Source organism: Terrapene carolina, unplaced genomic scaffold (genome assembly GCF_002925995.2).
Source record: "Terrapene carolina triunguis isolate 2854851 unplaced genomic scaffold, T_m_triunguis-2.0 Scaffold84, whole genome shotgun sequence".
Lineage (NCBI taxonomy): Eukaryota > Metazoa > Chordata > Testudines > Emydidae > Terrapene > Terrapene triunguis.
Window position 1 is genome coordinate 32,920,160 of NW_020664435.1, and position 27,873 is coordinate 32,948,032.

General features: G+C 41.1%; 1 protein-coding gene across 2 annotated transcripts in view; it reads right to left on the reverse strand.

The window, feature by feature from the left end:
• Positions 1–27,873, reverse strand: part of CDK14 (cyclin dependent kinase 14) — a 483,078-nt gene that overhangs the window by 370,651 nt on the left and 84,554 nt on the right. The window contains exon 1 of one of the 2 annotated variants that reach the window (XM_024202070.2): positions 11,813–11,886. The exons of the other annotated variant lie outside the window; for it this stretch is intronic. The gene's annotated coding sequence lies outside the window, so the exon portion shown is untranslated. Of the gene's footprint in view, positions 1–11,812; positions 11,887–27,873 lie in introns of those variants that run through there. 2 annotated transcript variants of the gene reach the window in all.

Here is a 27,873-nt window from a genome sequence, read left to right on the forward strand (position 1 = left end):
TACATATACTATATTCAGGTTTTGGGGGGGGGGGGGCTGAGCTTTCAACCTAAGTATCAGAGGGGTAGCCGTGTTAGTCTGGATCTGTAAAAAGCAACAAAGAGTCCTGTGGCACCTTAAAGACTAACAGATGTATTGGAGCATAAGCTTTCGTGGGTGGATGCCCACTTCGTCAGACGCATCACTTCAACATAAGTGATATGCATACATTTACTCTGCTAATGTAGTCTCTGAACATTAGTGCTGTCTACTGAATCTAAGCACAGGACAGCTATTGAATTTGTTTCCTCTCTGTGCCAATTATTTGCCTTGGACAAATTGTGAATCCTCATTTATAAAATTAGAATATATTTATCTCTCAGAGCAGGTGCAAGGTTTAAATAATGTTTGTAAAGCACTTTGAAAATGCACTGAACTTCACAAGTGCCAAGTATTAAAATTATGTAGATCTCAGTACCTCAACTTCATTTAAAAGTATGTGTAGTTTCAATAGACGGAATTAAGCTGGTTCAGCAGTGTGCATACTGCATGTATAGTAGCACTGCAAATGTATAACAAAACAGAAATATAAGAGAGAGCTTCTATACTCCATTGCTGAGTGACCCATTAAGATCGAAGGTCTGTTTTCTCCTCTGTAACAGCATTTAAAAATAAAGGATTAAAAAATGTATTTTCAAATCACTTTCCCAACCAAAAAAAGAAAGTGTTGTCTACTCAACCTCCTGCTACAACAGATGGCTAAATGTGCAAATATGATTCAAATTTCTACACAGTTTTCCTTCCATTATTGCATTATTAATGGTTTTATATTAGTTAAATTATTAATTTCATTATAAATCTTTCAGAGTTTAAAGATTTATATGATCTCCTCCAAGCCTCTCTTATGATCATGAAGTGGTTAAAGGAACAGATATAAAAATACAGTAGCTCCTCCAACACCCAGATATGCTCTCATTTAAGGGTGTTAACAGGGCAGTGCTTATTTTTGCTGGGATTCTGAAAATAACCACAATACAGGGAGATTTTAAAAGGCATAAATGGCGATTAGGTACACAATTCTTTTCAATGGGATTGGAGTGCCAAACTCCCTTAGGCTCCTTCGAAAACCCCAGCCACTGTACATACATCTCCATTCCTTTACATCCACCATCATCAGGTACCTCTGGTCCGGAGTAGCAATAAGATCAAAACATACTCAACTTGATTAGTTTAATGCCTGTTCCTGAAGCATTTGCTCAGGAAAAACACCCACTGAACTGGGCCCTTTAGTCATAAAATCATGTATCCCTAATGTTTATGGCCAATGGCAAATCCCAATTGAAAATGTGGATAAAAGCATGGCCACAGGTTAGAGCCCTCCTATGGCTTATTAGTTACCTAACACCAAAACCTAGTGTTGACAACGTCAAAGCATTTCCTCAGCAAAGAGGATAATAACTGGTGATTCAATAAGCAGATCTCCTAAACAAAGGATTATGTTTTCCTATTTGTGTCCTTTTCAATAAATACCTAAGAGACTGTATATGGTCAAAATTGTTCACACAGTAACTGCAATGTCAATTGATGGGATAGAATCAATAGATGGGATAGAATCAATAGATGGACCCCCCAAAATACCAACCAGTCACTTGGCAAAGATTCTGCTCAACACAGGTTCTTGAGCAAGTGAAAACTATGATTAAAGCTCAATTTGTGATTTAATAATAGAAAATAACCCCCCTCCCACCTCCAGTCAGATACAAATCTGGATTAAAAAGGGATATTCTCAGCAAAAAGTTTTCATTCAGAACCAGAGCTCTTAATCAATGATCTGTGGAGAGCGCATTACTATCTATCTCTGTAGGTAGTTCACAGAACTGGTAACATAATGGGAAGAATTTGCACTAACCGTTTTGCAAAATATACATCCCTTCTTTTCATTTAAAAGTTTTTAAAGTTTTTCAACCAACTCTAGTAGGTTCTGATGGCAACCATCACTGCTCTGAGAGCCTGATATGGTCTGCTAAAATCAATGTGGGTCTTTCCATTCTCTTCAGCGGACTTTGGATCAGGGCATGAGTGCCTCCCAAGAAAAAAATCAAACATTGCTATAGTCTAATGGTCTGATTTTTTTTTCTACTTCCTCCGGAATAGTTGACGGTATGTTGCTTATTTATTTCCTCCTTCTCCCCCCAACTTCCTTTCCTACTACTCTCTCATCCTTCTTCCCTTCCCTTTATTCGCCTTCTCTTCCACTCTCTCTCTTTTTTGATGTTTTTAGTTGCCATTATGGAAAAGCTAAGAAGATGTAGTGAATTTTATATCTTGTTCTGATAATGTTTTCCAAAGCATTAGCTCTGTTGCCAAGAAAGCCATCTCTCCGGTTCTCACCACTGAGGTCAGCAGCTTCACAATTCCTCAGGAGCATAGCTTTGAAGGGAGGTCAATGCCACAATGAAAGCAGCGCTCCCTAAGCTAGGTTGGAGCAGTTCCATGGAGGCCCCTTTAATATTAAACTCTGAGACCTTGGATTTGACCAGATATTCTGTGGGGAGCAAATGTAGAGAGCTGAGCATCAGGGCTGTCAGCAGCTGTTGCTGAGGCAGCACACTGTGTTACTCTACATTAACTGATGCTCTTTTAATGCTGGAGTGCTCATTCTTTGCTGCAGTGAACTGCAATAGTCCAGCCTGACTATTGTGGCCAGGTCTTTGTTTAATAGCTGGGACCCAATCTTCCGGCTTCATAAATGGAAGAAAGCATTCTTAGGGTTGTCACTATCTGTATGTCCAGCAGGAATGAGGAGTAAAGGTCCCAGGGGTGTGCACTGACTTGATAAGCTGGAGGCAGACTCCTTCAAAGGAGGTTGAGAAAATAGCACTTGTTATATCTTTCATGTATTTCCCTACTCCCGCAGACATCACCTCCATTTTGCCAAGGTTCAGCTTTAGTCACTGTCTTTCATCCCGTTACTGATCTTGGCAAGCAGAAAGATACCTAGGAAATGTTGCTAACTGCGTCACAGGTAAGAAGATGAGAGCTGGACATCATATATATATGACTGGCAAGTGTATCTGTGGCTTCTTAACAATTTTCTCCCAAATGACTTCAATAAGATGTCTAAGAAGACAGGGGAGAAGACAGCTCCTTGAGGAAGATTACAACTATCCCAGTAGAGGAGACTATTTTAGTCAGAACATTCAATCAGGAAACTTTGAATGTTCTGGTAGGAAAAGGATGGTGCCTGCATTCTGAAAATAACCTTAAAAAAAAAAAGACAGAGAGAAAAGGCATTGAAGTGGACTCTTGAAGAACTAGGAAAAGATATGATTGAACTTTGCTGAGAGTTTCTGAAATAGCTAAAAGAGACTGCATAAAGGCTAGGATGGAAAAAGGACTAAAAAAGTCATTTATTATCAGTTTTGAACACAATTCAGAGTTCTGAGACTTTTCTACCCCAACTTAGCTCCTTTGAAATGGGATCTACCACTGCCTTTTTGATCGGTTTTCATACCAGGAAATTCATCTTCTGATTATAAAGTGGCCACAAAGTTTGAGTGTGCAGCTGTAACTGCACAAATAACTAAAAGAAGAGTATCCATGTTTGTGTTTGAGTCTCACACATGTGTATATATATTTTTTTTAAATAAGTGATTGTTCTCTACAATTTGGGATGTAAAATTAATGACCTGAATGCAATATGCTTCAGATTTGGAATGAAAAACTCTTAAAAGAATTTTCCAGAAGTTTCTGCATATTTCTGTTGGCCTTGCGGTAACTTTCAAAGCAAAAAGGTGTCTGAAAAAAACATAATACAATTGGTTTATTGGTATCTGATGCACTGCACTAAAAAAAAAAGCAAAATTCCCCACAATCACATCACGCCCCCGCACATAACTAAGGATTCTGCTAGATGTTATAATGAAACCATAGTATCTGAGATTATGCTGAGTATCATGAACCCTACAGTATATCTTTTTTCTTTAACATAAAAAATGTAAAAAGGAAAGATTTCAAACTGATAGTCGCTGTAATATGAGAGCTCATCATGAATGAGCATAGCTGTAATCACATAAAATTACTTCTGCAAAAAGCTTAAAAATGGTATATTTGCAGTTTGATTTCCTATAAAATTATATATTTCAAAAGAAGAGTAGGAGACAGTGCTGCCTCTTAGATTGTTTCTTTGGAAATACTTATTATGGTGAATTTATTACTATGCTAAAAATCCACTCTAGAGAAAAATCTAGAATTACAACTGCAAGGAACTCAAGTGGATTTTCTTTACAGAGGTTAATATAAACATTACCTTTGGCTGCAACCTGTGCAGGTTCACATCCCAAACTCCTGAGTTTGCTTTAAGAGAGTTCTACCTTCCAACAAATCTCATAATGTCAAGCCAAATCAGTCAAAATCGCCATCTTTCAACCAATACGTTGTTCACATTTTGCACGGCTTCAGCATGAAACAATTTATCAGCCCAAATCCTCAAATCTAGTTTAAGTCTGTAACAAAATCCAGAACTAAGGGTGTTGAATGAAGCTCTGGGATTCATTGCAAATATTTTGCCCAGCTCTCCCTATGAGTCCCTTATCTTATCCAGGTGCAATGTAACTGCACTTGTAGTTATATTACTTCAGGTGTCACTCAGTTACATAGTAAAACAAATGGGCTTTGCTAATTCAGAATGCTTAAGTTGCTGTTCAACGGCTTTCACAGACTGCAGAAGTACCAACCAACCACCACCAATATACATTTTAGCTCTTTCCAGGACCTCTTTTTTGCTCTCTCCAAATGATACTTCCACAGCCATTACCCACCACCAAAATACACTAATTCATACATGTTTTTCAGAAGTGCAACTGAGCAACATGGTACAACCAAACCTGTCCAACCCATACTTTATACACATTGTGTATATTGTAAAAAAACCTGGCTGTTTCTTCCCAGTTCTTAAACTAAAAATTTAGTGGCCTCATTATACAACTCATTTTTACAATTTTTACAAATTAAACATTAATACTTAGTATGCTACTGTAGTAAATGTAGAAATAAATTAAGTTAAACTAAACTACAATTCTCAAAAAATGTGGTGCATTATGCTTGTTTTTATTATTGTGTTACTTAACTGACTTTTGTGACTCAACAAGTAATCTCCCTCTTGAATTTAATAGGAAAGGACAGCTATTAACAGGATTTTTTAAAACCATCCTATATAATTTAATAGAGAAAAATATACCTGTGCTAAAGAATTATACAGGATGGTTCAAAAACTTATGGAAGGGGTATAATTTTGCATTATATTTTATAGATTGCTAAAGTAATTCTTACAGATTTCTATAAATGCCTACTGGTTTTATCTCTATTACATGTTTTAGAGTTTTCCAGAAGGATTGCAACGGATCTCAGTCATTAGAAGGAGTTAGCAAGTTTTACTGTGCTTAGAAGAAGTAAGCTGAACTCTACTGACCAAAATAATCAAGGTTCATAACATTCTGAGGAGCGTGCCACCATGAATAAAGCCAATTAACAATTATCCTGCTTCTGCAACTTTCCTAGGTCAATGCAGAGCTGATAGGATCTTCAAAGGAATCCCACAATTTAATATCAAAGACCAAAAGACCTAAAAAGTTGAAGTCAGACTTGTACTCCATCTCACTGACTCTAGAACTCAGAGCCAAAAGGTTGTACCTACTGAGGCAGAAATATTTTGTTTATATTGATAAGAGAAAGCATGGATTGAAGACAACAGTCTGAAAAGAAAAAAGCTTTTCTCTCCATTCAAGAGAATATTACTGCACTTCCAGAATTATTTTTACCTTGTATGGAAAGAGCTTCCTGCCTGCCAAGTATTGGGCTATACACTTCTCCCCCTTCCACTACTGAGGATGGTTTTGCAGGCATCAATATTCTGGCTTGAGCTATCTCTGTAAAGAAATAATCTGATGTTTTTAGTTTCCCTAATATATTATTTTAAGCCTATGTGATATCCACGTGTGCTTTGTCTTTCCTTCTTAACCTAGAATGGAGATAGAAACTTGGAAAATGTATGATAAACTTGTCCCAAAGACAATAATATATATACAGTACAAGAAAATGGGAATGAAAAGCTAGATATTTACCGCAAGGTAAAGAAAGGGAAGAGAAACCATATATTTGAAAAAACCTTTCACAATACACAAAGGACTAAGCTGATGTTTCAAGGGGGAAAAACTATTCGGATATGAATCGGGGGGGGGGGGAGAAGAGTAGCAGGGTACTAATCAATAAAACAGCCCTCAGGAGTCTATCAATGAAATTGACTGACTTTCTAATAGAGAACCTTCCTCTTATTGCACTAAAAGAAAAGAGATGCTGACTTCCATCATCTTTCTAATATAATATAGACCCTCATCTAAAGGAATTTTAGTTCAGAAAGCAAAATACATTGGACTTTAGAATTTAAATCAGGTGCTAAATCTTCCCCAAATCCAATAATAGACTTTGGGGGCAGTTCCTAAGCATCACAGACTTTAGTACGTACCTATGATTTCATTAGATAAATCTAATGCTCTCATTTTCCTTTCCAGAAGTTTTGTGAGAGATTGTTCAATCTGGATGAAATATCAACCATTATGGTAGGAGCTGCACTCAATGGAATTTTTAGGAGAACAATTGTCAATCAAACCAAGTTCACAAAATAGGCATGGCATAGCCTGGAACCCAACCTCAATCCCTTCTTGTCTTGCAAGAACTTTGCTGAGTGGAGAGGGGGTCTGACAAATGGTCTGAGAAGTATTCAAGGACTTTTTCTTTTATTTTGGACTACCAGGTTCTTTAGGATACAGTCCAAGGCATTCCAGAAAGTCTACATTTTTAGATAGGGATTGTTACCATCTTATATTCTGCAAAGCTAACTGACTTAAGATAATGTTGTCACAGGGACTGCTTGACAGATTGCTACTGACCACACCTGTTGACTAAAGGCAAAATGTGCTGCAAGCTACACCATGCAGGAGGCTCACTGTCTGAGCATCATTTCCTTGATGATACCTGTAAGAGTGGATTCCACTAAAGCGTGTGACTCTTTCTAGCAGTGTCTGAGCCAAATAAGGTTGAGAGTGGTTACGGATATTTGTACTGCAGAGTAATCAAAAGCATTTTTATTAGAGAATATTTAAAAATAAACGGTACAAAAGATTTGAAGAGTCAGTTGTCAATCATTGGGGGGGAACATACAGAGTATGGGGGAGATGTTGTTATGTTGGAGTTGGCAGCACACATAATACATACAGACTGTAATGTCTCCAATGGGGGGGTGGGCGGTGGGCGAGATCAAGACACAGTTGCTAAGCGGTGAGGGTCAATCATCCACACAGGGGGTACAAATAGCCATGGGTACAAGTAGGTGGGCTGGGCAATGGTGATGGGGCGACCCTCACGTGGTGGGATTTAGTTAGGTTGGGTAGGTTCAGGGCTCAAGAGGTAAGGCCCAGCGGGGGGGGGGGTATATAGGCCTCTTCCCCCTTGCGGTGGGCAAGGTCCCCTCGGCTCACTCTCATTATCGGCGGTGGCCGGTGAGGTTGGGTGGGGTTGGGGCTCAGGGGGTAAGGTCCCCGCCCCCTTGTAGGTGGGTGAGGTCTCCCTGGCTCGCTCTTGGCGGCGGCCGGTGGGGTTGGGCGGGTTTGGGGCTCAGGGGGTAAGGCCCAGTGGTGGTGGGGGGGGGTTGATCGGTCCCCTGTGGGTGGGCGAGGTCTCCCCGGCTCGCTCTTGGAATTGGCGGCGGCCGGTGAGGTTGGGTGGGTTCGAGGCTCAGGGGGTAAGGCCCAGCCGAGGGGGGGGGGTTAGCGAGTCCCTTCTCCCTTGCAGGTGGGCGAGGTCCAATCGGCTCACTCTTGGTATTGGCGGTGACCGGTGATGTGTTCCGTGTAGATGTCCCGGGACCAACGGATAGTGTCTGAGACCATTAGGCGTCTCATGAGCCATGCGTAGTGACGGCCCACTCCACAGGTCCTCAGCACTCGTTCGTTGCATGGGTCCCAGGCACCCAGGGCCCCGACAAGCAGAGCGTCTGTGTGAACCTCGTAGCCCTTGGACCGCAGGGTGTCAGCCAGGGGGGCATATTTTTCAAGCTTGCGGGCTCGGGCTTCATGGAAGGCCGGGGTCCTGTACTATCAATTCTCTTCTCTGTAGGGGTCTCAGGGAAACAAGAATTGTCTTCTAAAGGCAGGGAACACTTACTTTCATGGGAAGCAACTTGTAGGTCTACTTTCAAAGAAGCTTCATGCAGATTTTGCTTTTATCTGGGGAGTCCTCAGCTTAGAGACATTGTCAGAAAAAACACTTTTAGAATCCCCAGTTTATCAGGGTTTACCCAGCAAGGTGAACTGGGACTATGCTTGTCTGAGTATTTTCCTTGTTGACTTTCAGGCCTTCTGAATGCTTCCTGGTGTGTTCTAGGAGATTTTAAATCATCTAAAGATCTAACTTTTTCAAGTTCTTTCTGTCTGGATTCTGAGGAATCAAGGAAGAATCTGAAAAAATCCCCACTTTTTCCACAAATAATGGTATTATGGAAACAGTTCTCTTTACCATCCTTACCTCAGCTAATTAGAAGATTAACATTATCCTCTGATAATCTAGACCAGTGGTTTTCAAACTGCGGGTGGCGACCCAGTACGGGATCATGGAATGTAAGGCACTGGGTTGCGGCAGCTCTGGTCAGCACTGCAGATGGGACTTTTAACAGCTTGGTCGGCAGTGCTGCCCGCTTAAGGCAGGCTAGTTCCTACCTGTTCTGACACCGCGCTGCGCCCCGGAAGCGGCCAGCAGCAGGTGCGGCTTGTAGGTAGGAGGGCCACGGGCACCACACGCTGCCCCCGTCCCAAGCACCGGCTCCGCACGCCTATTTGCCGGGAACTGGCCAATGGGAGCTGGGGGGGGGGCAGTACCTGCGAGCGAGAGCTGTGCAGAGCCGCTTGCGCGCCCCCGCCTGGGGGGCCGGACCTGCTGCTGGCCGCTTCTGGGGCGCAGCGCAATCCTCAGTGCCAAGACAGGCAGGAAGCCTGCCTTAGCACCCCCGCTGCGCTGCTGACTGGCAGCCCCCCGAGGTAAGCCCATGCCCCAACCCCATGCCCCAGCCCTGAGCCCAGTCCCGCACCCCAAACCTCTCATCCCCAGCTCCATTGGGTCGCGGGCATCAACAATTTTCTTCAACTGGATTGCCAGAAAAAAAAGTTTGAAAACCACTGATCTAGATGGTCCTGGCTTTTCCAAGAAGCTTACAAGTGATTATTTGGGGTGATGGGAAGTGGGCTGGAGAGGGAATGCCTTGGCATGACAAAGTGACTCATGTCAGGAAGCCCCTTAGTTTAATCTACTTGGGGAAGGACCTCATCTTTTCACTTGTTTGGAAGGTGCCTAACACCCTTTGGGCCATATAGCAATAAACTAAAATTTATAATAAGGCCAGAGTGACGAGGGAACCTGAAGAGGTACATTATCTCACACTGTGACAAATAGGTTTTAGCTATGTAATGGAGCCACACTCTGAAGAACAGGCAGATAATCTTTATGAAACATTCAGCAGTCTCTCTCCCTTAACCCATGCTTGTCAGACATATTTGTATGTTTCCCAAGTTATGTTTTAAACTTTTCTGCAGATTTCTCCTGTGTCTGTGTTAATTTGGAATCTATGTTAATTAACCAACAGTTTAAGAAAACCACCACCAAGATTTTCATATAAAAAGGGTCTAAAATGCCCTTGATTTAATTCTTAATCTCAAGAGTAAGAGCTTGAGAGTCCAAGAGGAGAAAAAATTACAGATGGGTAACATGCATTGAACGGAATTGCTGGTTTTATTTTCATATCTGAGAAGATAAAGAAAAAGCTTTTTTTAAGGAAATCTGAAAAACACTGAGTCCGCAATGTTGTTGTAGCCATGTCGGTCCCAGGATATTGGAGAGACAAGGTGGGTGAAGTACGCTTGAAAACCTGTATTCTCGCACAAACAGAAGTTGGTCCAATAAAAGGTATTACCTCACCCACCTTGTGTCTCTAAACATTGAGTCTGACAGATAAGTATAGGAGATGTAAAAACAGTGCCGTTTATTCAGCGAATTGTTACACCACATATATCCTTCTTTACCATTTGCTCAAAGAAAAAAAAATCCAAACCCTTCTTTAGAGTTTCTAGATTTTCACTCCTTCAACGAACTGAAAGCAAACACAAATAGTCAGAACATTTGATCTATTACAGGGGAAAGGAAACTTGTGGTGTATTTCTTATGCTGAGAATGGTGAGTAGCAGTTTAAGTCAGGGAAAATATATCAGTCAAAATCAGCTTGTAGCTGAAGTAATTCTTTGAACAGAAATGCCTGAGATTATCCTAGCTGACCAAAGAGAAGACTCTGATACCTATAAGAATGTAAATTGGGGTTTGAATACAGTGTGTAACAGCTAGTTTATATCACTCACATTTAATTCACATGTAATAATATAGTGCATTGAGGAGAGAATCAAAGAATATACTTATTTAAGAAAAAGCCACACCTAGAAAAATGACTCTGAACAATTAAGATTTTATAAAATAATCTAAGATGCATGCCTAACTTGCCCCCCCACTAAGAATAACACCTCCACCCACACATATCCCTTAATTATAATCTGCTACAAACCTAAAGAGCGAGTAGATATTAATACTATGCTTCACCATCAAATTACTACTGTACTAATTTTGCCACCCTCTACTGTATTTCTACAACTAATTTTTACCTGCATTACTTTATACAACATGCAAATGTTAGACATGCATTTCTGCCGAGATGAAATTCTGGTTTTGACATTATCTAAGTGTAAAAAATATATTTCTTTACTGTATCATTGCTTTCCCAACTGCGCTCATTTACTGACTAAAATATACTATAGAACAGAAAAATGTATTAGTTTAATTAAATTTCAGTTAAAAGTAAGTCTCTGGCTTGATGCAGAACTCAAAATATTACCTGTCAATTAATATCACCAACAATATTTCAAATTGCTATGCCATGGTATGGTTATGTTCTTATCCTTGTGTCTTGTACTGCTCATGACCGAGTAAATGGTTTTGGGGGTTTTTTTTTTTTATGAGCATGCTGCTGCCCCAAGCTTTCATACATGCTGAAATATTCTACTGATATCTAAAATGCTGCCAATACACTTCTACAACAGCTATTCAAGAACGACCACTGACAATGACTACATTACTTTATAAACATGAAAACAAAACAACCAAATGGCTAACCAATCAAGAAGATACATTCTATATGACATAGGTCAGCGTATTTCAAGATGGTACATGGTATATTTTATTTTCCTATATTAAGCAAATCTCTAATTTACTAAAGACATATATTCCAGTCAGATCTATCCGGATACAGAGACTTGTTTGCAGAAATGAAAAAGTGGCTGGTCACGTCCTTCACTCACTTGTCCCAGAGGGCAGTCAGCCAAGCATACACCAGCAAAATTGTCTATAGTGTCCTCTTTATACTATAATAAATAAGGCTGTTTAGGAGATAAATAGAGCAGTAGCAAAAAAACGCATACCTTTTCCCTACCTTTTTACTGATATTTATAAACCAAAAGCGATATTTAAGGAGTCTCTCGAGGCTGTACGCTGAAAAGCCTCATGTGGCATTCTGAGCTAACCACCACATTCATCTGTCTAGGCTTTCAGCGTTCAAAAAAACCCACCACTGACATGCACAGAATGAATCCTGCTCAAGTTGGAAGCATGTGATAACTAGGGCTCCGGTTTAAAAGGAGATCCCAGCACTCAATTAATCCTATATTTTAAACAAACACCATCTTACCGTTTTGCTGTTGTCAGGATCAGGTCAGATTCACCTGCAACTCTTAAACATATCTCTAGCAATGTTAGTGTTTGCAGTCAGTCTCGGCTCATTCAGCAACTGAATTCACATCTTTCTGCATTAACAAGCTGAAATGGTACGGCTGTACTACAGCTAAGAAAGGGGGAAATCTAAAGCAGAAAACAAAGCAATCCCTAAAGGCAGGATAATCCCAGTAGAGCGTAATATAAAAAGTTACAGGTGAACACAGAGAGCAGAATAATTCTCTGCCTAAATTTCATCAGCAATAATGTGCATTCTGAAAAGGTATTTTAAAAAATAGGATGGACTTGCCTGTGGAGTTCCCAGGAAGGCAGACTACCCAGGCTCTGCAGCAGCATTGCAGCCAAAGTAACCATGCATATGCTGTCTAGGCAATTTACAGCAGTGTCTTTTTGAAAAGATATTGATTTACAATGTAGTGCTGTTTCAACGGAACGTAGAACTGGAGCCAAAATAGCTAATGATGATTTTATAGGAACACAGAAAAAACATTTAATCAAAAGAATGCAACTAGTCATGCCCAATTCAATTATTTCCCCAGTACTGAAGGAAACCAGTAAGCCTCCTAGTGACAAATGATATTAAAACAATAATGTAAGGGCATCTGGAAATGAATGTTAGGGGTAATATGGCTCAATTTAATATATTTATATATAGCTGATGTGCCTTGCCTATGCCGACCTCCTTTCCCATGTACCATGGAAAAATTAAATATCAAATTAAGCATCTCCAAAGTATGTTACTACCAAATATGAACAATTACAGCTTCATAATTATCAACCTTAGCATATAATAAAGAATATATAAAAATACTTTCATCACAGAATAACTAAGCAGCAGAGCATCTAGGCTGAACTCACTGCTGAGCCTTACTGAGCCTGGGCGTGGTACACGGGAAAGGAGGTCCGCATGGGCAAGGTACATCGACTATGGGATCTCGAAAAGGACGCCAAATTCTCTGAATCCACTGCTCTCATAGCAACCCCTACTGGCCAATGGGTCTGTGCTTGGTACTGACTTCAAGAAAATCTCCCCTGCCAGAGATAAGAAACTGCATCCTGGATTGACTGACAGAGGAAAGGGATTAGCAATAGGTGAAAGCCAAAACAGAGGAAGAGGCTAAAATGCAGCTCACCCTAGATGGCTTAATGCATGTACAAAGGGACTTATCTGCTTCACTCGGAGTACGGGCAAAGCTTAACACAGAACAACAGAATATGCAGGACAACTAATGGTCTGAAAGCAGCCCTGATTTACAGTCCATGCAGTCCCACTGAATTCAGCAAAGCACTTAGCACACTGTCTCAAGTCTATTCCCAATCTGAAGAAAAGGCTTAAGAACCTGTCTGAACTCCATACATATGCCCACATGCCACTGAAATCAATGAGACTTAACATATGGTTAAGTGCTTATTAAATAAAGGCCTAGATGTATTAATGAGCTAAATAATCTTGACTGGCACGAGCAGCTGCAATGATAGGCAGAAAGCTTGAATGATGTCATGCCATTTCCATAAGATGCTCAGAGCATGAAGCAAGATCTTCAAAAGTTTTTCTTTCCATCATCTACTTCCTAACCCCAGTTAGCAATTCCATGTTACAGTTCACGTTTGAATTTGTTAGCTTAGTCTTCTTTGCAGCAGATATCTTTCAGGACCATTTTATGTGAAGAAAGAAAAGCTTCAGCTCCTGGCAGAAGAGACAGAAAATGTTTTCCTAAACAACCTGACTAGACACGAAGGAAATGAGAGCCCAGCAACTAGAGTAGTTATGTTATGAGAGAAGTAGGTAAAAAAAAAGCTAGGTCAGTATAGCGGTTGGAAATCATACGTTTATGGAGGAAAAAATGCACTATATTTATCTGTGTCCTGCAAGTCTATTTAAGATTAAAGATTTTGATCCAGTAGACTATGAATAATTTGCCTCACAGGGTTCTTGACTGAGGAAATGGGCAGAGATAAGAAGGTGGGGGGAGCACTGACAGTGGACACCTACCACGCTATCAGTGCACACCTTCAGGTATATCTGGTAAAAGACTTGGCAAAAACACAAATGAAAACCTCTAATGAAGATCTGAGACCTCAGTGCCCCAAAAGCATATTCAAGCGGAAGAAGATCAGGACAGCTCAGAATAACACTGCTACATTCTGAGAATCCATAGGTGGCCAGCACATCCTTTGGCCTGCGCCGCTTCCCGCAGCCCCCACTGGCCTGGAGCGGCAAACCGCGGCCAGTGGGAGCCGCGATCCGCCGAAACTGCAGACGCGGCAGGTAAACAAACCGGCCCGGCCCGCCAGGGGCTTTCCCTGAACAAGCGGTGGCCCAACTTTGAGCAGCACTGCTTTAATGGATCAGTAACTGGTTAAAAAGACAGGAAGCAAAGGGTAAGAATGAATGGTCCATTTTCAGAATAAAGAGAGGTAAATAGCGGTGTCCCCCGGGGATCTGTACTGGGACCAGTGCTGTTCAACATATTCATAAATGATCTGGAAAAAGGGGTAAACAGTGAGGTGGCAAAATTTGCAGACGATATAAATTTACTCAAGATAGTTAAGTCCAAAGCCGACTGCAAAAAATTACAGAGGGATTTCACCAAACTGGGCGACTGGGCAACAAAATGCTGGATGAAATTCAATGTTGATAAATGCAAAGTAAAGCACATTGGAAAACAATCCTAACTAAACATACAAAATAATGGGCTCTAAATTAGTGATCACTCAAGAAGATCTTGGAGTCACTGTGGATAGTTCTCTGAAAACTTCTGTTCAATATGCAGCGGCAGTCAAAAAAAGCTAACGGAATGTTAGGAACCATTAGGAAAGGGATCGATAAGAAGACAGAAAATATCATAATACCCCTATATGAATCCATGGTATGCCCACACCTTGAATACTGCATGCTGTGCTTGTCACCCCATCTCAAAAATGATATTAGAATTGGAAAAGATAGAGAAGAGCAACAAAAATTATTAGAGGGATGGAACTGCTTCCATATGAGGAGAAATTAAAAAACCTAGGTCTTTTCAGCTTGGAAAAGAGACGACTAAGGGGGATATGATAGAGGTCTATAAAGTCGTGAACAGAGTAGAGAAAGTGAATAAGGAAGTATTATTTACACAAGAACTAGGGGTCACCCAATGAAATTAATAGGCAGTAGATTTAAAACAAACATAAGGAAGTAATTCTTCCCACAACACACAGTCAACCTGTGGAACTCATTGTCAGGGGAAGTTGTGAAGGCCAAAAATATAACTGGGTTCAAAAAAGAACTAGATAAATTCATGGAGACTAGTACCCAAGATGGTCAGGGAGGCAACCCCATGCTCTTGGTGTCCCTAGCCTCTGATAGTCAGAAGCTGGGAGTGGATACCTAGGGATTGGGCTCATTCAATAATTACCTTGGTTTGTACATTCCCTCGGTCTGTACATTCCCTCTGAAGCACCTGGCACTGGTCACTGTCAGAAGACAGGAGACTGGGCTAGATGGACCACTGGTTTGACTCAGTATGGCCGTTCTTATGTTGTATTTACACTAACAAAGGGAGCTGTGCTGACAAGAGGGCTAACTCCCACTGTCCATTCCTCAGTTGTGATTGAACATAGTTTGGCTACTAGCACAGAACATATTTTGGTGCTGTCTGTGGTAACAGAGACAGTTTTAGCCCATAGACGAAAGGTGGGACTGGAAAGCCAAATAAAGGTGGGACTGACAGCCAAATGAAGCTTGCAGTCACAACTGAAATTTATCAGCCTACATAACTGGTGTTCATGGCAGTTTATGAGCCTTGTGCGCAATTGTTTTAAGAATCTTTTTCTGATTTAATGCTACTTTATTATCAATTTTCAATATATATGAATAAATTGTTTAGGTTTCCAAAAACTATTTGGAAATTGATTAAAAACATTGTGCAACAGCCTTTACGCTCTCATCATCATAAATGATGCTACCTTTTGGATAGATAATCATACCAGCAGGAGGTTCTACAATGCTACCTGTAAATTGAGAATTACTTTCAAGTGTACTTCAGAGTTAGTTCATAGCGGGGATAACACCTTCTGAGCTTTCTGAGCTAAACAGAAGTAGTTATTTTACAAAATGCTGTAATGATAAATGGATGCCTACATAATGTGACAGCTCTAATGGTCAATCAGCTAACTATAAAATCCATGATTATTACAGTGAAAAGAATGGCAGTAAGGTGCTTCTGTGAGTTCATCTATACATACAGCTCTGATTCAGATTGTAATACATTTTCTGTATCATATGGGCTGGGTTGGTCTTTACTCTTCCCACCCTATCTTCCATGATTTGGAAGTTTACCATTTCTTTTTCCTTCAATCTAATAAAAAGAAATCTGGATCAGTTATGGTCCCTCTGCATCCATATGGGTAAGAGCCTGCTTTCTACTGGCTTCTAATGATACATTGTCAGGACAGCTATATTGAATCAGAGTCTCCAATTTCTTGTTTTACTTTGACTACTGCAGATGGAATTTTACAAGCAGAATAAAGAATAATATACTCAACAGTTTAAAAAGTTTACTGACATGTGAAACTGTACCAGATGTCCAGCCAAGCACCTAATACGCCAAATAGCCAGAACAGCAACTGGACTGACCTAATCTCGGGACCACTGAACAATTTTATTTCCTTGGTTCTGTTTCCAATTGTAACATTACATAAATTAAGACACTGACCTATAAGAATAAAAAGGAGACAAAGGTATGTAGATGCATGCATAAAAAGGCAGTGAAGTTATCAAATGGAGAGATAAACAGAATATTGTTCATTCGATTGTGTGGAAAGTTATTCTGAATACACCATGCTGTAAAACTTACTTCACTTACACAAATATTTGAACACAACCATACCACCTGAACTCTCTCTCAGTGTGACACTTTACTTAAAAGTGAAGTGCAACTCACTGTAGTACTCACTTCACCAAATAACTATGAAACTACTAACTACAAATTTTAAAAAATGTATTACACAGTTTGTGAAGCAATTCTGCATGGCCCAATGCATGTTGTTTTGTAAGAAGACAATAAAAATCTTTTTGAAATTATATTCATAGATTATAGTGCCAGAGAACCCTAGGTACTGTTTTTATAGCTCTCCATAAAGTACTTTAAGGTTTGACTTTAGTCCTTAGAAATTTTCAGATCTATATAATGTAACAATTAATCTTATTCAGTTATCTTTAAAAAATGTGCAGGTTAAGTAAGATCATGCTGTGACAAAAACCGGGATGCTCTTTGGTGATTGTTAATACACCTGTATGATACTACCATGGTGTATCTGTCTCATTAATGGGACTGAATAATTCACCATAGGGTCTGTCTGGGTCGCAGAGTTAGCCTAGCCACCTAGGAAAGGAGAAAGGAGGCCCGTTTTAATAGTCACCTAACAGCTTTCCCTTCAGGATCATAGAATGCCGGAGTGAGGAGCCTTAATGTTCCTAGCCTATTCTCCTTGGGGAGAGCCAAAACCAGTTTCAACAGGTAAGGGTCAGAGTGACAGAACTGGAATGAGGACAGTTATTAACTAAAGTTCAGTGCAAACCACTGCAGTCTAAAAGCCTTGGGTAAAAGATATTTAAGCATCCTGTCTTGGTCAAAAAAAAAAAAACTATTTTCTGAAATGCTGCAAAGACATCTAATAACAGTAAAATTAAATGTATGTTCTCTTCATGGAAAGACATCAGCAAGAGGTATAAGATCATGTAGCCAATTAATTTTAAGCAAAAGCACTCAACCTTCTCAAACCTACAGCTTCTAAAAGTATGTAATTTACTGATTATTTTCATGCTTGCCATATAGGTAGCATTTTGTGTAATCAACAAAAAAAAATACAAAGATTCGCTATTTTCTTATTGACAATAATAGTTATGAAAGAATGTTAGAAATACAGATTACAAACCCCAGCTTCTTTAGGATGAGCAATATCTCAGTATCGACCAATATACAGATGACTATACATTTACTAATGACAAGAGGTCACCTCACTGAACATTTTCAAATTACATCAAGTCTTCTCACGCTGGGACTCATCCCAGTTATATCCCATTTCAAAGATATCCCTACCATTTGAGTGGCTGAAAGAAGAAAGTCCAGCTATGAATTAACTGAAACTTGGCACAGTAAGAAGGGTTCATGTTCAGCACCTTAGCAAGTTTAAATATGCTGTACATTGAAATTCTAGTCTCTTAATGACATTTTCTGGATTTCACTTGTCTTGTTTCTCATTTTGAAGGTATCCACATGAAAGCTCTGATTTTCACACCAGCGGCTTTCTTTTCATATTTCAATGGAATTGAGAGAGACTCTCAGAACTGTGATTTTAAAACTAAAAAGATTCTATGCACCAATGTAAGCTACTGTGGTTACAAAATTAAAGTCACATTATCGTCACACATCTGTGAGGTAGATGTCAGAAGCTAGGAATAGGCTATACGTTTTATAGCTAACAGCATCCACATTACAAAACCATTTGATCTGCCTCTATTCTAACTTCAAACAAGTGTTCATCGTTTGAATCACTTCTTCCATATTGGCCATCATAAATCTCCAGAAGAAGATTAATATGTGTAATCAAAACCATTTTCACAGACCAAATCAATTATCTTTATTTCACTGTCCAAGAAGATCAGCTTTGGAAGAAATTTACTGAGTTATGGTTAGCGTAACTAGCAATTTTGAACTCTTCAATTTGTAGCTAAATAGTAAATGTTCAGGTTAAACAGTTTTAGCACAAGTGTTTAGAAAACTGTATGGAAATGTTATCTGATACTCCATGAACAGCTGTGTGTTTATAAAGCAATTAAGAGATCACACTCATTCCATACTCTCTGTAGCTTTTTTTAAAAATGGTGAGTTTGCGATGTAGAAGCTGGAAAATGAGTCACTAAACTCATCCCAGACAGGAGACACCAAACATCTATTAGATGGGAACAACCATTATTCTCGCTGGGCACAATTCAAACTCAAGACCTCCAGATGACAGGCTCTACTGCTCATTAGCGGTAGCAAGCAGCATCCAGCCTTCCCTAAGTGCTAATGTTAGACCTTTGAGAATGAGGCTTGCTTTCTGGAAAGATAAGTTTTACATTAAGTACTGGCCTTTTTGGAGGTTATCCAGACAGACCTTGCCCCTCTTTGAAAACACTGGCAAAATCGCCCACACACTGCTCTCGGTCCTCTTCATACACATATTACAAAGGAGTAGCTAACTCTGTTCTTAAATGGGGCAGCTCCCATTAGCCAAAATAAAAACACTAAATATACAATAAAAACAAAAACAATCTCCACAATATCCACATTTATTTCTAAATACAATGTTGTGCAATAGAAAATCACTTCAACAATTATAATTATTCTAAACGCCTCACTCTTATTCCCCACCCACCCATTGGTCAAACAGCAGGTTTGAACCCACAATCTTCAGATCCATAGTTCTGACCTTTTCAACTTCAGCTACAGGAGTAGTTGGTGGGGAAAACATATTGACATCCCCCTTTGCAGACTAGCCCATAGAAGGAGATATAACATAGTTGTCTAGCCTATTAGCAAAGTATTTCTTGAATAGCACTCGGCTGTTGGGTATCAGGATTCCTGGATCCTATCCAGGGCTGTAGAAACTGTGTGTAATGTAATGGTTAGAAATAATATAGCCAAATGTAAAGATATCACTGTTGGGTCATTTGTAGGGCCTGAGCCCAGGACCTCTGCATGTAAAAATATAAGACAATACCACTTGATTAAAAAGAACAACTGCATTAGCTCTGAGCAGTAGCAGACTCAAGACTTGACACATGGTCAAGAGATTAGGAGAAGGAAAAAGCCAAAATGTGTTAGTGTCTGTTACATAAGCATACAACTTGGCACAATTTTTCTGAAAGGCAGCATGGCAAAGTGGAATTACACTTTGATCTGTCATGTTAGAAACAGAGGTTCTGTTGCCAGCTTTACGTATAGTGACTTGTGTACCTTCTAAATTACCTTATTTGTAAGACAGGTGAACGAAATACCCCTACCTTAGGAAGGCAATTAAGACCTTGGTTAAAAATAAGGGTTGTGAAGTGCATAGAAATATTAATAGCACTCAGTGAAAGAGATGGGACTAAAACTCACGGCCTTTCAGTTTGCAGCTCAGTTCCCATTTGCCCCATATTAAAGGGAGTTTGTGGGGGAAGGACAAACTCTCTCAAAAATGTGTAATATTTTGTCCGTTCTGTAGAAATTCATGATGCATCTGTCAAACGCATTTGCCTCAAGTTGTGTCACATTTACTAAGTCTGATGAGAGCAAGATGGCAGCTAAAACAGGTTTTATGCTAGAGGGGAAAGGGAAGAAAAGGAGGAATTAATATCTACTTCTTGAGTTGAAAAAGCCTGCCTTAAAAAAAAAAAAAAACCCTCCCAATTTTGGAGCATGATTGATTCCTTGGTGGTTCTGGTATGGTTATATATCAGCAATAGCCAAAAGTGCTTTTTCCCCCACCTATGTTTGTATGTTTGGTTAGAAGGTTGCCCTCTTTCAAATAAGTTATCCATGCTTTGGTCTCCTCCAGATTAGATTATTCCAGGGGGTCTCAAACTTCATTGCACCGTGACCCCCTTCTGATAACAAAAATTACTACATGACCCCAGGAGAGGGGACCGAAGCCTGAGCTCACCTGAGGCCCACCACCCTGAGTGGGGGAGCCAAAGTTCAAGCCCCATTGCCTCATGTGGGGCGACCAAAGCCGAAGCCCAATGTCTTCAGCCCCAGGTAGGGGGCCTGTAACCTGAAGCCCTCGGACTTCGGCTTTGGCCCTGGGCGGTGGGGCTTGGGCTTTGGTCCCGGACCCCAGCAAGTCTAACGCCAGCCCTGGTGACCCCATTAAAATGGGATCATGATCCATTTTGGGGTCCCAACCCACAGTTTGAGAACCGCTGGATTACTGTAATGTGCTCTACTCGGTCTACATCAGAAAGCCACTTAAACTTCATCTGGTGAAATACACAGCCCTGATTATTTAGCAGTATGCCCCTCAGGGCACATATCACAGCTGTAATCCAGAGATCATACCTCATCAATCTACTAGAATTCTTTGAGGGGATCAACAAGCATGTGGACAAGGGGGATCCAGAGGATATAGTGTATTTAGATTTTTAGAAAGCCTTTGACAAGGTCCCTCACCAAAGGCTCTTAAGCAAAGTAAGCTGTCATGGGATAAGAAGGAAGGTCTTCTCATGGATTGGTAACTGGTTAAGAGATTGGAAACAAAACGTAGGTATAAATGGTCAATTTTCAGAATGGAAAGAGGTTAATAGCGGTGTCCCACAGAGGTCTGTACTGGGACCAGTCCTATTCAACATATTCATAAATGATCTGGAAAAAGGGGTAAACAGAGAGATGGCAAAATTTGCAGATGCTACAAAACTACTCAAGATAGTTAAGTCCCAGGCAGACTGTGAAGAGCTACAAAACTGGGTGACTGGACAACAAAACAGCAGATGAAATTTCCTGTTGATAAATGCAAAGTAATGCACATTGGAAAACATAATCCCAACTATACATATAAAATTATGGGCTTTAAATTAGCTGTTACCACTCAAGAAAGAGATCTTAGAGTCATTGTGGATAGGTCTCTGAAAACATCCACTCAATGTGCAGCAGCAGTCAAAAAAGCTAACAGAATGTTGGGAATCATTAAGAAAAGGATAGATAATAAGACAGGAAATATCATATTGCCTCTATATAAATCTATGGTACGCCCGCGTCTTGAATACTGCGTGCAGATGTGATCACCCCATCTCAAAAAAATATATTGGAATTGGAAAGGGTTCAGAAAAGGACAACAAAAATGATTAGGGGTGTGGAATGGCTTCCATATGAGGAGAAGGATTAATAAGACTGGGACTTTTCAGCTTGGAAAAGAGACAACTAAGAGTGGATATGATTGAGGTCTATAAAATCATGACTGGTGTAGAGAAAGTAAATAAGGAAGTGCTATTTACTCCTTCTCATAACACAAGAACTAGGGATCACCAAATGTTTTAAACCTGCTGCCTATTAATTTCAAACAAAAGGAAGTATTTCTTCACACAATGCACAGTCAACCTGTGGGACTCTTTGCCAGAGGATGTTGAGAAAGTCAAGACTATAACAGGGTTCAAAAAAGAACTAGATAAATTCATGGAGGATAGGTCCATCAATGGCTATTAGCCGGGATGGTGTGCCTAGCCTCTCTTTGCCAGAAGCTGGGAATGAGCGACAGGGAATGCATCACTTGAGATTACTTGTTCTGTTCATTCCCTCTGGAGCACCTGGCATTGGTCACTGTTGGAAGACAGGATACTGGGCTAGATGGACCTTTGGTCTGACCCAGTAGGGCCATTCTTATATGTTGGAGATTGCACTGGCTTCTAATCAATTCCTGGGTTCAATTCAAAGTATCAGTTTTGATCTATAAAGCCCTGTATAATTTGGGTCCTTTGCACTTTAAAAAAACTTTTTTCCTCCTCATGTTTTATCACAGCATTTGAGATAAAAGTGACTATCTTTAGTTGCATTCACCTGGGGAAGAAGAGCATTCTCAACAAAGAGCACTGGACTCTGGAATTTGATCCATCTTCTGTGCGCACTAAATCCCTATTTTCCCAGGCTGTCTTGGAGGAAGGAGTGTGATTGAGATGGAGTGATCTGACGAAAAGAGGGGTCTGACAGTAGAATCTCAGAGTTAAGAATACCTTGGGAATGGAGGTTGTTCAAAACTCTGAAATGTTCGTAACCCTGAACAAGACGTTATGGTTGTTCTTTCAAAAGTTTACAACTGAACATTGACTTAATACAGCTTTGAAACTTTTTATGCAGAAGAAAAATGCTGCTTTTCACCACCTTAATTTAAATGAAACAAGCACAGAACCAGTTTCCTTACTTCGTCAAATTTTTTTTTTAAACTTACCCTTGATTTTTAATAGTTTACGTTTAACACAGTACTGTAGTCTCTGCTATTGCCTCATTGTGTACTTCCAGTTCCAAATGGCATGTGTGGTTGACCAGTTAGTTCGTAACTCTGGTGTTCGTAACTTTGAGGCTCTACTGTACTTTGGCATGATGGGAGGAATTTAAGGCCTTATTTTTTGCTCTTAGGATCAATTTTACCGCCATTTTCAAAAGCCCCACAAAAAGCCATTGGAAAAACCTATCCCCTCCACTAGCATAATGCCACAGTGCAGGGGAGCTCCATAGGGAATGAAAAGGAGGTACTCCTCTTCCTCAAACCATATAGCTATCCTGGCTGCTGCTACTGTAGTCTTCAGACTGCAGTGACTTCCACCTTGTTTGTGCCCGGATACATGGATAGATACACTAGTTCTGTCTGCACTGATTCCTCCACCCCCAACTCTTCCCTTTCACACTAGTGTATGTGGAGCAGGGCTCTGTGAAACCCAGGGGGTAGGCACCTCTCACATGGATCCCCTTGCATTCGTCCCTACCTCTCCCCATGCCATTGAACCAAATGGATTCTCACTACAGAGCCATCTATAGCTGCAGATATTAGGGCAGGATTTACCCCTTAATGAGTTAGCTCTTTACAGCTTAAGAATGTTTGCTTATCTGTCCTTCTGTCACTGAAAAAAAAAACATAAACTGTATGCCTGATCAGAGCTTCCTATATAATTTACCTAAATACCATATACAGTGAGCGATAAAGAAAATATATTCAAGAACAGCGGTTCTCGGCCCACAGGCCACACGTGACCCAGCTGTGTACTAAAGGCCACCAAGCTGCGCAGCAGGTTCCAGGCTGCCGGCCAGTCCCGCAGGGTGCGGGGTCTGCCCCACAGGATCACGGTCCAGGGTCGGCGTCAGGGCTGCCAGCCGGCCCCACAGCGTTGGGGTCCAGGCTTCCCTGCCGACCCGCCCCCACACGGTGGGGTCCAGGGACCCTGGCCACACCCATATATGCGGCCCATAATAATAAATAGGTTGAGAACCACTGTTCAAGAAGATTCTGTTAGTGTGGTTTTAAGCATTAAAAATAGGCATCTAGTTGTGTAGCATAATATTAATTCAACAGGGAAAACCAGTCAATACAGAAGTCTTTTTTAAGAGATATTCATTCAATTTTTTTAAGAAATCACTAAAAAGACAAACTATACACTGTAGATCTAACCATAACATTTAATTTAAAAAGTATAACCTGTGCTCCCAATATAACAAAATCAGCTCTCCAGTGGAATGATCTCTCTTTGTGCAATTTGTTCATATCTAGGAATGACAACACCTGATTAACCTGGCAAACAATCTCAATCTCTCTTCCACCCAAGTAAGCATTCTCTATCATATGAGAATTGGTAAGAAATGAAGGTTCTACAAATCATGGAAAAATTACTCAATAGGTTCCATAGAGCAGACAGATGAAAGATTGCTGATGAAATCCTGGCTCCAATTACGTTAACAGCTAAACTCCCATTAACTTCAACAGGGCCAGGATTTCACCCTGAATAGGGAGGATTTTGCTACTACATAGAATGATGACAATCGCGTCGTTTTTTTGTTGCTGTTTTCAGGGCCTGCTCTAACTTTTTTGCCGCGCCAAGCAAAAAACAAAAACAAAAAAAAAAAACGAGCGCCGCCCCACCGTAACAACCCCCTGCCCCGAGCACCACCCCACTGTAACAACCCTCCCTGAGCGCCGCCTCACCGTAACAACCCCCCCGCCCGAGTGCCACCTCGCCAAAACAAAAAAACCCCGAGCGCCGCCCCGCTGAAACAAAACAAAACAAAAATGGAGCACTGCCCCACCACCCCAAGATTGGCCGCCCCTTAGAAGGTGCCGCCCCAAGCACGTGCTTGGTCGGCTGGTGCCTGGAGCTGGCCATGGCTGTTTTATTTGTTTTTAATTTCTAAACATCTAAGCTGGAAAAAAGGTTCCCAGGTTAATACTTGGAGCCAATGTTTTTAGTTTATTGGTCATTTATCGTGTGATGTTATAATTAACTAACATGTTATGTCATATATAATCATTGTATGCTAAATAGAGTTAAGTTGTAGGATTACAGAAGTAGAAGATTGATCAGTAGTTAAAAGGAATAATTATGTATTAGGTATCTAAGTAAGGAAGGCTAAAATGCAAGGCCTATAGGCTGAGGCCTGCAAGATTTTAGCTTCGCTATTTTAGGCCTTGGAGATAAGAAATGCTGATATAAGTAAGTAACCAAAGAATAACCCGAGGCCCTAAGCAGTCACCCTAATGGCCCCACAGACACCCCTCAAAACCTTTGTGCAGGACTACATACTTCAACCTGCATCACAAAACAGGAAATACATCCTTATCTACCCCTAATATCTTTCAGGAACACATTTCAGAATTCCCAAGCTCAAAAGAAAATCTAAAAATATGCATTATATCAAATTGCTATGCAGCTAAAATATGATACAGCAATATCACCATACTGATGTGTAGCTGCCTTTGTGTTTACATACTAACTTTGATCATTACAATCCACACACAAGTAATCCCTTTTGTAAATTCTTTCAAAAGAATGTACCCCATCTCATTTTAGACTGGTTTTATACAAGGTTATCTTCACACACCACAAAAGACCTTAAGCTACATAAACAACAACATATAATGAACCCCCATAGGTTCACCCTTGCTATAAAAATGAACAATATTAGTCTGTATATTTCCTTAGGTTGATCCAATGCTGTATACCGCTCTTGATTTGTCTTAGAAAAATTGAGAGGAAAAGTTACTTTATCTCACTTCCCACAATGGGGCAATGACTTCACAACGGGTAGAGAACATGAACTGAAGGTTTTAATCTCTACGAACACAAAGGCAGTGCAAAATTGGGACCCAATGCTAAATTATTTCACGTTTTTGAAAAAAGGAACTTACTCTTTATGCAGACAACAACAATTGCGTCATAAGAATCTAGAATTTATCAGTTGCTAAAATGTCTACTTATTTAATCCAGGTATTAGTAGTAGTGGCACACATAGCACCCAGGAGCACTCATCATGGTGTTAGGTCCTGTACAAACGGAACACGATGACGTTCCCGGCCCCAAAGAGCTTACAATCTAAGTATAAGACAAAAGACAATAGATGGATACAGACAGGCGGGGGGCCGCAAAGAAACAGTTTGACAACATTGGTCAGCATGATAGGCAGTGGTCTCAACCAGGGCTTAAATTCTCAGAGATTATTTCCCAGAGTCCCCCATACTGCCCCCCCCCCCAAACATGCTGTAAAAATTCCAGGGCCCATGGCAGCGGTGAGGGGAAGGCCCTCAGGGCTCTAGCTGCTGGGTGCAGGGGAGTTCCGCCCTACAGCAGGGTGGTGGGCTAGGAGCTTCTGCCCTCCAGGGCAGGGGAGCTCTGGGATTCAGCCACATGGTGTGGGGAAGGTGCCGGGGCTCGGGGCTTCAGGCCTGTGAGAAGGGGCGCTGGGGCTCCCCCTGGATTTGAAAATATTTACCAGAGCTCTGCTCCCGACAGCTCAGCTTCCCCAAATCTTTCTCTGCCACACAAGCATAGTGCTGCTGGAGCGCTCCAGAGCATTTCTCCAGCACTTCAAAAATAGACCCAGCATGCTCTCTGCTTGCCAGCTCCACTCCCAGCTGTCCCATGCACATATACACACTGTCGACCCTGCATGGGACTTGCAGTCTGCCAGAGGGCTGGGCTCCCTGCCTCCATGCATTACAAACCCCACTAGGACTGGCAGGAGGCCGGGGCTACACACTGGGGAAGCAGTGGCATGTGCAAGCTGGTCTGGTCACATCTGCCAGAGCTTCAAGGGTACCGGCTCAGCTCAATTGGGATTAATACCTCTGCCCTCCCTCCTCCAAATAGGCTCCTTTAGGGCACCAAGGATTATCCCCCACCCCTCCCCCAGCTCTGCTAGGCCACAGGGCCATCCCGTGCCACCCACCCCAAAAAGAGTTGCCCCATCTCCTACTCCTTTGGTATGCCACATTTTACTGTGTGCGCTTTGGCATAACATTAAAAACAGTGACAAATAAACGACCAGGACCCTGCTGCCAAGTTGCTCTGACTTGTGTTTGACCTCAGCTTCATGGCATTGTTAAGAACAGCCTCACAAATGAAGTGCCTAGTGTTAAGAAATATTTCAGTTTTTTTAGCAGGGATGAAAGAAAAGTGTTCCAGACCTCACAGTATTATCTCAAACAGTAGAAATTTGACCTTATAAGCCAGATGCTTAAAATAAGAACTAGATATTTATCTTCAAGAATTTTTAAACTAACATCACATTGCCTTCATGAGGAGTTTTGGGTCAAGTCTTTCACTGGGTCAAGCCTTCAAGCTGTGAGAGCCAACGGGCTGGAGTGGGGAGTCGGGCCAAGCCTCACTCAACAGGAGTCACCACTGTGGGGTGAACTCACTCTTCAGAGCCAGCTCTTTGCATCAATCAGGGTAAAGACAGCAACCCACCCCTCAAGTGCAAAACCTGACACCAAACGCAGAGCCTGGACTCCTCTTGTATGGGCCTGGGGACCTGCCCCCATTCTGCACACCCAGCCTCCCCCAGGAATATTTTCACCAACTGCCTGTGCTCAGCTCAGCACACCACACCAGAGGCCAAATCTTTGTCAAACCAGGGCTGGCTGGAGAATCATCACAGAATGGGTGTGTTTCTTGGGGGCGGGCGGGCGGGGAGGAAGAGTCGGGGAGTCCTGAAAGGATCAGTTCTTGTCCCTGTGTTAAACAACATTTTTATCAATGACCTAGAAGAGAACAAAATCATCACTAATACAGTTTGCAGATGACACAAAACTGGAGGAGTAAATAATGAAGAGGACCACTCATTGATACAAAGTGATCTGGATTGCTTGGTAAGCTGGGTGCAAGCAAACAATGTGTGTTTTAATATGGTCAAATGTAAATATATCTCTAGAAACCAAGAATGTAGGCCATACTTACACAAGAGGGGCCTCTATCCTGACTCAAAGCACTGACACACAGATTTGAGGGTTGTGGGTGATAATTAGCTGCACATGAGC